The sequence below is a fragment of the Corylus avellana genome, chromosome 7 (genome assembly GCF_965113065.1).
Source record: "Corylus avellana chromosome 7, dhCorAvel1.hap1.2, whole genome shotgun sequence".
NCBI classification, from domain to species: domain Eukaryota; kingdom Viridiplantae; phylum Streptophyta; class Magnoliopsida; order Fagales; family Betulaceae; genus Corylus; species Corylus avellana.
Window position 1 is genome coordinate 24,193,461 of NC_142496.1, and position 11,806 is coordinate 24,205,266.

The following is an 11,806-nucleotide window of genomic DNA, read 5'->3' on the forward strand; positions in this document are numbered from 1 at the left end:
CCAGAGATCTTAAAACACCACCACTCTCCTACTCATTTCGAACACCCGTATCACGGCTAGCACCCGCCCATCCTCCTTTGTTTTTGTCATGCCACCTTCTTGTAAGTGAAACCTACAGCTGTGGCCCATATTCATTCTTGATCTCTGCTCCCGGCTTACTTCTCATCTTTCCTTTGGTCCACCCTGTAAACCCATGCAAGATTATTCCACACCGAAAATAGAACTGGGGAAGTCGCTCGTACTAAAAATTAATCCAGATAGTACAATCTTTCAACTTTAACATTCTTCCTTGAGCCATAGGCTTCAGCAAATTGATATGAATTTTCACCCTAAAAAATTCGTCCCCACCCAAATCCATCATCATCCGTCTCGACCTCCTCAACATGCCCTACAGTCGCCCCCATAGACCGTCCTGTTTCTCGCCCCATACATGCTAACGGAAGGTTGTACATACGAACCCAAAAACCTGCTGTATCAAAATTCATCTGGATAGGGGGTATCAAGCCATCAAATTGAGCCTCAAATACCCATGGACGTCCCTCCATAACTCTAGTCTTGTCCCAGAAGTACTCAAACTCAATGAGATACAAATTCTCCCCAAGGGCTTTGAAAAACAAAGACCCCGTCCGTTTCCACCACCGAATAATTGTTGAGCGGATAGTTTCCTTCCCAAGTACCTATCAGCAGTCAACTTGCCCACCAAACAATCATGTCCTTTTGAAGCAAAATCTTCAAGATTTTCCTCTCGCACCGCAACAATTGTACTCTCCTCTTCCGTAAGGTTAAAAGTCTCCCAAAGCTTAGTAATATCCTCTGCCATACTGATCCTACAAATTGCAGCATCCTCTTTAACAAATCCTAATGATCTTCCACAGTTTTAGCAGACTTGGAAAACAAGTTCTTCTCCTCTAGCGTCGCACATCCTAGAGAGAAAAAATTAAAAATGTTTACCTTTTTAATTCTAAGATGGGGAGATTGGTGCCCTTGTTGTGTCTCTTTTCTATTTGTTTGGCTCTGTTTACTTCAACCTAAAATGGTTTTCATTGGAAAATATTTATAGGAAAGTCATTTTCCCTAAAAATGTTTTATGCCGAAAACATTTTACAGCGTTTACTGCGCGCACGAAAAATCAAAATTTCATATATATATATATATATATATATATATATATATATATATGTTCATTAAATCATATTAAACACTAAATTCCGAAAATCCCCTGACCAAGTCTTAGAGGTGTCCAAACCGAGTCCCGCAAGGGCCCCACTGCGACTCACCGGGACCCGCCCAGCGCCTAGACCCTATCAAGACCTCGTTGGGATCAGCCCGAGACCCTAGTAGGACCAGCCCAAGACTCGATTGAGACATTTTCATAATTTATTGTTTAATATGATTTTGCGTACGCACAAAATACCAAACAATGTTTTCTGCTAAAATGTTTTCCGACGACCAGGACCCGCCTGATTTTCCGTACATGCCAAATACTAAAAAGTTTTTTTTAAGAAATCATTCTCAAGGAAAATTTTTTTTGCCGAAAATTTTTTCCGATGAGTCTAGAGCTGGTCCTGGGCGAGTCCCGGCCAAGTCCCGACGGGATCTCGAGTGGGTCCCTATCAAGTCCTGGGTGGGTCTCGGTCAAGTCCCGGGCAAGTCTTGGTGAGGTCTCGGGCCTGGGCAAGTCTCAGTCAAGTCCTAGGCAAGTCCTAGTCAAGTCCCAGGTGGGTCCCGGTCAAGGCCCGGGTAGGTCCCGGTCAAGTCCTGAGCGGAACCTAGGTAGGTCTAGGAGGGTCCCATTTTAGGACCGGTCAAGTCATGGCGGGGTCCTGAGCGGGTCCTAGGTGAGTCCAGGTCAAGTCCCGGGCAGGTCACAGGCAAGTCCCGGCGAGGTCCTGGGCGGGTCTTGGCAAGGTTCGTCGATTTGAGAATGAGATGCTCAAAGTCGAAAAATGGTTTACAGTTTTCAAAACCATAAACCATTTTCCGAAAATTAAAGAAGAATTTTTCGTTGACTACTATTTTACGGTGCTTACTACTATTTTACGTCGTAGTAAGCACCGTAAAATGCGAAAATCATTTTTTGAAAACTATTTTTTATCGAAGTAAACGGAGCTAAAGTCAAAGCTAATAATGGCAATAAAAAAAGTCAAAGGTAATGGGAAACACCATGGGATGGGACATGAGACAAACAAATGGGCTTTAAACTTGTAATTAGGGCCTAACTTTTCAATTTTAGTTGTCTTATCTTGGGCTACCATTTTTTCTTTAATCCCAAAGTAGTTGAAGTTGAATAAAATTAATTACCTTGTTTTTATCTTACAACTAACCCCATAATATAAGAAAACTTAAGAGTACTCTTTCCATAAAATCTTCAAGTGTGATATGTGATCAGTCATCCCCTACAAGACTGTACTGTGTCGGGTGGGACTTTAGCACATGATTTTAATGGACGTTGAATAATACAAATGTAGCCGCCTAGCTAGCCGGTTCATTTTGTATTTAATTATAATCAGTGATATACAACATATATTATATATATGTAGATGTTTGTACCCTGTCTTTGATTTGATTTTTTTTTTTTTTTTTTTTTGTTGACGTGGTATTTTTTGAATCATTGGTTTCACTTCAATCATGGAGTTATCTGTGAATTAATTAATTTCCGCCAAACTCTAAAAATCCTTATCTGTTTGAAACCTACATCCTCTTAGCCAATGGTTTGAGGTAGAAGACACGTACGTTTTGGCCAAGTCAGATTCAGGATTTTATCTTTTCTATTTTGTCCTTCTTGAAGAATTATTCCATCAATTATATATATATTGGTGTCCCAATGTATAAGACTCCAAGAAGCGGGCCACTTTTGTTGTTGTATTGTTACAAACATTATTTCTTTTTAGAGGTCTTTAAATCATGTTACTCGCGCGTTGATAATATGTTTAAGAGTTTTTATGAAGAATAAAAAAATATATATTAACAAGTTTTATGATTCTACCATCGGTCATTACCGTTAATTTGGTCATAAACTACATTAACTACTTTCAATGCCTCTGGATATTATAGTAGATTCTATTAATCTTCCTGCTAAGCCAACTTTCATATATATATAAGACACACGACGAGCACTTGAAACATATACAATTTATGCCCAAAAGAAAGAAAGAAAGAAAAGAAACATAAAACAAGTTTTTATATACTTCTATTATTTTCATTATATATATTGCTCTGAAAAGATTATAAGATTATTTTAACAAAAGAAATTAGCTTTTATTTTTGAAAGTAAGTATTTAATGAAGGTAGATATTTCGGTCTAATTCTGAGATGTTGTATGTTAAGAGATTCGAACACATCGAGTTATATACTCCGGAAGGCACGAATCAACCTTTAAGAATAAAGCTTTTACGTGATTATATATCATTCAAAGATCTTTCATCACTCTAATTTTATTATATTGCATTATATTTATTTTATTATTATTATTATTATTCGGATTAATATGGTTTAGCATTAGGGGTGCAAAGGCGGGCGGTTAAAAACCGCCCGCTAACCGTTAACCGCTATAACCGCCAACCGCCTAACCGCCTAACCGCATTAACCGCTAACCGCCTAACCGCCATAACCGCCTAGCGGTTAGCGGTTATTGGGTCTACTAACCGTAACCGCTAACCGCTAACCGCTAACCGCCTTTTTATATAATATATTTTTATAATTATAATTATAAAAATATTTATACATATAACATAATCACTTGATCATTAAATCACAATTTTTTTTAAAAATAATTAAATCACAATTTGAGTATTAATATATTATCACTATAATTTATATGATTATATCATATAATCACTTGATCATTAAATCACAATCATTTGAGTATTAAGGTCACTTGATCATTATATCATATAATCACTTGATCAAGTGATTATATATCATATAATCACTTGATCATGTACAATGATAATCACAATTGATTCAATTGAATTAAACAATATATTACTTATAACTACAAGTCTACAATTTAATTAAAGCATTATTAGATACTTTAGGAATTTAGGATTTAGGAGTTTAAACATTACCATTTACCATTAGATATTAAGTTCAATTCAAAGAAAAAAAATTATAAGTAAATATGATAAGAATTTAAATAATTAATCATATGATATAATTTAATGAGACCTTGAGGAAGAGGATGATTTGGCATGTAAATCGGAGTTTGATCGGTATTCATTGGATGAGTGTGAAAAAACAATAAAAGATTTTGATATTTTAGGTTGGTGGAAGGTTAATGCGTCCAAATACCCTATCCTCGCAGAGATAGCTCGTGATGTATTTGCCATTCCTATTTCCACTGTTGCTTCTGAATCCGCATTTAGCACCGGTGGACGTGTATTGGATTGCTTTAGGAGTTCATTGTCTCCACTTACCGCTGAAGCCTTGATTTGCACACACGACTGGATAAAGAACCGCCTAAGCAATGCCGAGTTGGAGGTGTTTTTGGCAGAATTTGATGAGCTAGGTAAATGTTTATAAATTAGTTATTTGCAACTTCATTTAGTTTTCATTATTTATTAATTTATTCTAATTATTTATTCATAGATGTGATTCAACCTTCAAGTTCAAGTGCTGCTTCATCTTTTGCCTAGAGGTTTGTTAGTAACGAAGGTTATTATTTTTTGAATTGTCATAGTATTTTAATTACAATACAATTATATTAAACACATTTTGATATGTGTACATGCTTGTGCCTTAATATTATTATGTTTAATATTATAACTTTTCTTCTTTTGATGCCCACAGGATTTGCTAGAGGACCAAATGAGAGGATTGATGAAGTTTTAATGTTTTATTTGTATCATTTAATGTTTTATTTGAACTTATTTTATATGTTTTGTGTTGAACTTTTTTTATATTTTTTTTTTATATGTTGTGACAGTTATCTGAATTCTGAACTTTTTTTGTATATTGTGTTGATTTTTTTTCTTTTTTTTAAAAAAAAAAGTTAACGAGATTTAATATTTAAGGAAATTTTTTTTTAAGTACAAGTAACTGTAAATTTTTGGTCAAATATTTTTTATTTTTCAATATGGGCTATTTTTATAGCAATTGGGCCCAAGAAGATATTAAAAATACAAGAAAAAAAAATGAGGGTAAAAAAAAGCCCAAAAAAATAAGCCCAAAAAAAAAGTCCAATTTTAAAAAAGCGGTTAGCGGGCGGTTATCTATTTCACTAACCGCTAACCGGCCGCTAACCGCTAACCGTTAACCGCTAAGCGGTTAGCGGTTGCGGTTAGTGAAATTTACTAACCGCTAGGGCGGTTACGGTTAGCGGTTATTGCCACTAACCGCTAACCGTAACCGCCTTTGCACCCCTATTTAGCATCAACAAGAATATTTTGCACCATCAAAATTATTTTCAACAACTTTAGCCTATTTAATTGACCCAAACATGCCCATTTTCAATAAGCCTTATTGGCTGACCAAACCGAGTCAAACAAAAAGGAGCCGAACTCGCTAACCCAAAACAATCAAACCACAAACGTTAATGAGAGGTCGTTGTGTCAAGGGACAAAACTATTAATGAACTTAACTCTAAAAGAGGGAAAAATATCCTCTCTATTTCAAATCTCCCACATTTCCTCAATTTAGTGCATTTTGAAGGAAATGTACTACCCTTCAAAATGCACTAAATGGACAAAAAAAAAAAAAAAAAAAATGAAGGGGATTTGAAATGGAGATGATCATTTTTCCTAAAAGAGCCGAACTACCTTAGAATTTTCTTTTGAAAGGGGCCATCATATATAATAAGGTTAAAAAAAGGACCCTATATAGGCTAAAAAACAATTTGATTAATTTTATTTTGGGATCTTGGTATTGATTAATTTGAAAATATGATTAATTCAGATTAATATGGTTTTAAGAAGTGGGCTCTCCATTCGTTTACTCTGATTATAATTAGAATACTAGTCTCATTTTGCATAGTGAAAATGATTAATTTTCTTAAGTGGTGAAAAGTATGATGGCTCGAGCCAAAACATTTACTATATATGATAGTGATAACATTATCACCATCATATATAATATGATAGTGATATTTTTATATAAAACTCAGTCACGTCATCTTAATTTAAAATTCAGGCACGTCATTTTAATATATATAATTATATTATACCAACCATTATTATTATTTTTAAATATCTATTCAAGTTGAGATTTAATACTGATATCCATGTTTAAGCAGGATGGTTTCTTTCGCCATCAAATATTTTTGTGTGAAATTTTTTTCTTATTTTTTTGATGTTTCGTGTGGGTAAAAAATACTGGTAATTGAAAATTTCTTTTGAGCGAGGTCAACTGTAAATTTATCTCCAAAAAGGGTTAATGATTTGACAATAATTAATATCAAATTTTGAAGGTTTTTTTTTTTTTTTTTTGGATAAATAAGAATTCATTAATAAGACAAAATTATATATATAAAAAAAAAATTGTAGCTTTATAAAAAATTTACCTGGGTATTATTGCAGAATTATCAACTTAATTACTACTTCTACGGTCTTAATTTCAACCAAAAACATGAGGATATATAATGTCATCAATTAATTAGACAAATAGCCATGTCATTCCCTATAAGATTGTGTCATTTGTACACCATACCATCTTGTCATATCCTCCTAACCAATTATACATGATTTTAACATATTAATTAATTGAGTATATCTTAATTAAAAACATTGATACCCATCCCCCATGAGGGGTGGCCGGGTGGGTCTCAATGGCTAGACATCATGGGAAAAGAGACACAAGCTTTTGCTTTTTTTTTTTTTTTTTTTTTTTTTTTTTTTTTTAATCTTTAATATATATTCATAATTGTAACTTAAAAATATATTAAATACATATATGCAGAGTTGTTAAGTATGAAGTGGTGTGGTTTACACATGACAAATATCCATTACACCTTTTTCGCTGAAAGATGGACAAAAATAATAAGTTGATAATGGTGCAATATTGAAGTAATAAAATTTCCCTTCTAAAAAAATAAGGTAGGTTTTGATAAGAGAAATGTTGCGCGGTTCTTTTTGGTGTTATTTTGGTCTTAGGATATTATTACCTTTTTTTTAAGGGACCGGTGGGATAAGTTATGCTTTGTTTTTTTAGAAAACAATATCCACGTAAAACAAGAGGAACATTAGGAGAAACCGTACTATTTCTATTTTGATAAAGTTGTAAACCACATGTGGTATTTAATTTGTAAGAATATTAATTAAATGATTAAATAAACTATTTATTGTTAGTTTAAATTTTTTGAATAAGTGGTAATTTAACATGATATCAAAGTAAAGGTTTTGAGTTCAAATATTGTCTCAATTATCACTTCTCATACACTTATTAAAGGAGAATTTGAGTTTATACGTAATGGAAAGAAATGATTGAGTTTGACTTTATATTATAAGTGAGAGAGAGTATTAAAATATTATTCAAATAATTAAATCAATCATTTTTTATTAACTTAAATTTTAAAGATAAATAATGATTTATCCTAGCCATTCACTTTAAGCTTACGTGGAAGTTTGAGCTTAGATAATGATTAACATGATATTTGAAGAAAGGCAAACTAGTTCATCTATCGAAGCATGATATGTACACGAGTAATTCGATTTAGTTGGCTACTAAATAACTTGATGATTATGAAAAATTAGCCTTTCGATCATCAATACTTGTTAGAAAAAAAAAAAAAAAAAAAAAAAAAAAAAAAAAAGGTGAATTTTGTGCCATCTTAATTGTATATATGGTAGTCGTATAACAGTCTACTAAATAAAATTATTATCCCATAATTGGAAATATCTATTAAGCCTCAAATTATAGTAAATGAAAAAGAAAAATTGAATTTACTACTCCCAAGTCATAAAGAAGTGCCCAAATTTTCCGTGGAATTGGAATCCATGTAACATCCACTTTCTCTTGTGTCCCACATCCAAACTTCACTTATACAAAGTCCCAAATAAGACACTTCTCCTCCCTGGATTCTTAAATCATCTCCTGATTTCTGTTTAATTTCCTTAAATTCCCAGGTTTAAAATCGAACAATTACTTCTTGAGAATCATATGCAACTAGTTATCAAAGTAGGCTCTCTCATTTCTTTTATTCTATTCATTGTATTTAGAACACTAGCTAATCTCTTTTTTACATAGTGGACATCATTTTTTCTTAGGAAATGGAAAGGAATTGAAACATACAACTATTATAGTGATCAGGGACGGATTTGGGGGGACCAGTAGTAGCCTTGGTTCCCCCCCCCCCCCAAATTACAAGAAAAAAAAAATTAAGGTATTTTTTGCTAATTGATCTCTCACCAAAGAAAATTTGACCCTTAGTTCCTCCAAACTCAAAGCTAACTCCATTCCTGATAGTGATAACATTATATATCGATCCGAAGTATTTGCCCAATGATTGTAGCTTCTAGGGTACATTAGTGGGGTTAAACTGTTAATTAAAAAGCCCTACTACCTATATGCTCGTGAAGTAATAATAGCACTAGTACGACTGCTAATTATATAATCGATAAGCATTGGCCCAATAACTCCACTAATATTAAGGTGGTGGCGTGGTGCTATATATGTTCACTCCCCCAATGCTCCTATATATCCTCAGCTTTGTTTCAACGAGACCAAAAATCTATTTAGAAAGAGAAAGGCAGAGAGGATGACAAATCACCAATTAGGATACCATGACGATATATATGACTATATATGATAATAGCAATATTAACGCGTTGAGATAAACAATATTTTTCAACTGTTGGGCTTAACATAAAGTTTTAAATAAATAGATTCGAAAATAAGGTTACCTGAATTATGTAGTACAGCATCTGTACTTCAACCACTGTACGTACTACAAAAATTTGAAACGCTATAAATAACGCTCATGTAAGGTCTTTAATTACCACGTACGAGAAATATATCCAACATCTATATATATATATATATATATATATAGTTTGTCCTGATTTTGTTCTGCATTAGATTCATTCCAAAGATCTCTAAATCCTCCATCGTTTTGTATTTTTTTGTTTTGTTTTTGTTTCAGTATTAGATTCATTCAAAAAGCAATTCTCTTCTGGAATTGAAAACCACAGAGATTTTCCTCTTCGACAAATTAAGCTGGCGATCAACTTTAGTGGTGATTCTCTTTCTAGTGGGAAGCTTAGGTCAACAACGTATAAAAAAACTGGATTGAGGTAACATTAATTAAGGTTGTTTATCTTAGTAAATAGTGGTGTGAGCTTCATATATATATATATATATCTTTCCAACAAATGTTGTCTTTCTCAAAATATTGAAAGAGAAATCTGTTGTTGTAGGTAAAACATTAAAACTCCACTAAAGATTATATTTTCATCATATATGCGTGCAATAATTATCCAGCACCAAATGAATTAAGCAACAGAAATTGATGTAAAAGCTTTGGGTCGTCATAATCTTTTATAGGTCAACTGTATCTTGATGTAACATTTTGAGCAGTTGGCACCAACCATTCAAAGGGCCTGCCACACTTTGTTTGTTGGGTTCGCCTGTCATTTCGGCATCAGGATATATATTTTTTTCATTAATTTTTAATTTTCTGTTTTTGGATTTTGGCCAAATGGCTATGTATGTAGCCTGTAGGAGGTGATGGAAGCAGCCGGAAGGCTAGCTGGCTGCCACAAAATCTTTATATTAATGCATTGATGGAACACTGATTGAAAAAGGTTGTCCATAATGAATAGGCAAATGTTTTATTGCATTCTCCCGCCCATCTCCCCACCATTTCCTCTCTCTTTGATTTTTTTTTTTTTTTTTTAAAATCAAGATGTTAGAAAGAGAAGATGGTGAGAAGATGGGTGGGGGAATGCATTAGCAAACCTCATAATGAATATATAACTGAACGCGTTTTTGCAAAACTTTCAAGTAATCCAAAACACGTAATCACTTCCTAAAAAAAAAAAAAAACAAGTAATATATATATATATATATATAGCTCTTATAGGATCATAACTTAGATAAGATCTGCCTGTTCAATAATGCTTAGAAAGACAGTTGGAGCACGTTTCTGAGTTAATATATAATGGATCATCATCAATTACATGTGTCTGTTCAATGCTTGGAAAGACAGTGTTTGATCCCACATTCCAACCAATTCAATCATATCTTAAACAAATAATTGCAAAATCTGACATACAGGTGAAAGTAAATACAATTTTTTTCTATGATTTAGGTTATTTGTTAATGTTTTGTTCCGAAAACAAAAGAAAAAAAAAAGAAAAAAAAAAATGTTAATAAACATAGATATCTATGTGATATTTTATGTCCAAGTCTTCTTCAAAAGCAGATCTTTGATTTGTTTTCTTCAAAAGGGAATCCCTACCCTTACCAGAATCATGAAAATTATCACTCTCTTCATTAATTAATACAAGAACAGCCAGATGAAGAACGTATAAATGTCAACTGTGAATTGAAGACCAATTGGTAAATGTTAATGTCAAAGGTCCACATGGTTGAATATGATGATGTTAATCGATCGACCCGCTATTCATGCCACACTTCCCCTGATACACGACATCGAAGGCTATGCAGGATGAATCTGGGAAGGGCATTTTGTCCATTTTCAAGATTAATTAATTAGTCAAAAGGTGGGTTCAATCATGTACTGTTAAATATTCTTGCTGCTCCCCAAAGTGTAGCTCCCAAGTAATTACCAACCAATAATGCCTTCCAAACAACTAATCTTCCAAGTAAATCCCAACCATTGAATTTCAGTGATAGAGTACTATATTTATATCCTCTTGTCATTTTGCTACCGACCAGGCCGGCCCTGAGATTAGGATTTTTCAAATTTCTATTATTAGTTTGGAATTCAAAGATGGAGATTTTGTGGTATCAATAATTATAACTTTCCAAAATATGGATTTGAGTTGTTAAAAGTTATAAGGTCGCGCTTACCGTGGTTAATATGACAAAATCTCAACCATTGATTTCGAACTAATATTGCTTCAGATTTGAAGAATATTTCTAAAAAATCTTGATACTATATTCCATGAAGATTCTGTCTTAAAAGTTTTATTGACTAATCACTAGGGGTTCCCTGGGCTTGGGGGTCCCCAAGCCAAGTGGTGGTCCTCAAGAAAAAAAATAAAAAAATAAAAAATACCTATAAAAATTAACTTTTGCCTCTTAATTTTTCTTTTTTAAAGATTTTGCCCCCAAACTAAATATTTTAGTTTCGTCCTTGGCTTCTTGCTAATATCAATACTTGGCTAGGTTGCTTATTCTTAAGAAATGTGAAAGTTGAGGTTAGAAGTTGACTGGAAGTGATTATGCACATTTTATCACTTTCTTTTTTTTGATAAACGTGTTAGCACTTTTTTGGTTCTTTAGTTAAGCTCTTTGATCAGTGGTGGAGCCTAGGGAAGACTTTTACTTGAGGGGTGTAGAAATATATGATAAGAATAATATATGAAAGAGAAAAGAATATAAGAGAAAACAAAATTAAAGAGAGGAAATGGAAGAATATATAATATGTTTTGTGGACTACATTTTGTCATATTTACCTTCTCATGCACGCGTATACCCATATTTACCTTCTCATGCACCCATATTTACCTTCTCATGCACGCGTATTTTGGAGCATTATTTTTCAGTAATGCATGTTTAAAATTTGGACATGATTGAGTTAATGGGGTTCCTAGAAAAATCAACTTGTTCGTACACTAGTAATGAACACTAGCTAGTACTATAAATACTTGTCAAACCCAAGAAGAAGATGATAAAATAAAGGCACATG

At 33.1% G+C, this 11,806-nt stretch overlaps 1 long non-coding RNA gene across 1 annotated transcript; it reads left to right on the top strand.

The window, feature by feature from the left end:
* Positions 1–4,174: 4,174 nt before the first annotated feature.
* On the top strand, positions 4,175–4,853 carry LOC148584702 (uncharacterized). The gene is made up of 3 exons (XR_015912783.1): positions 4,175–4,507; positions 4,588–4,636; positions 4,789–4,853. It is a non-coding gene; the product is annotated as an uncharacterized LOC148584702 (long non-coding RNA).
* The last annotated feature ends 6,953 nt before the right edge of the window (positions 4,854–11,806 follow it).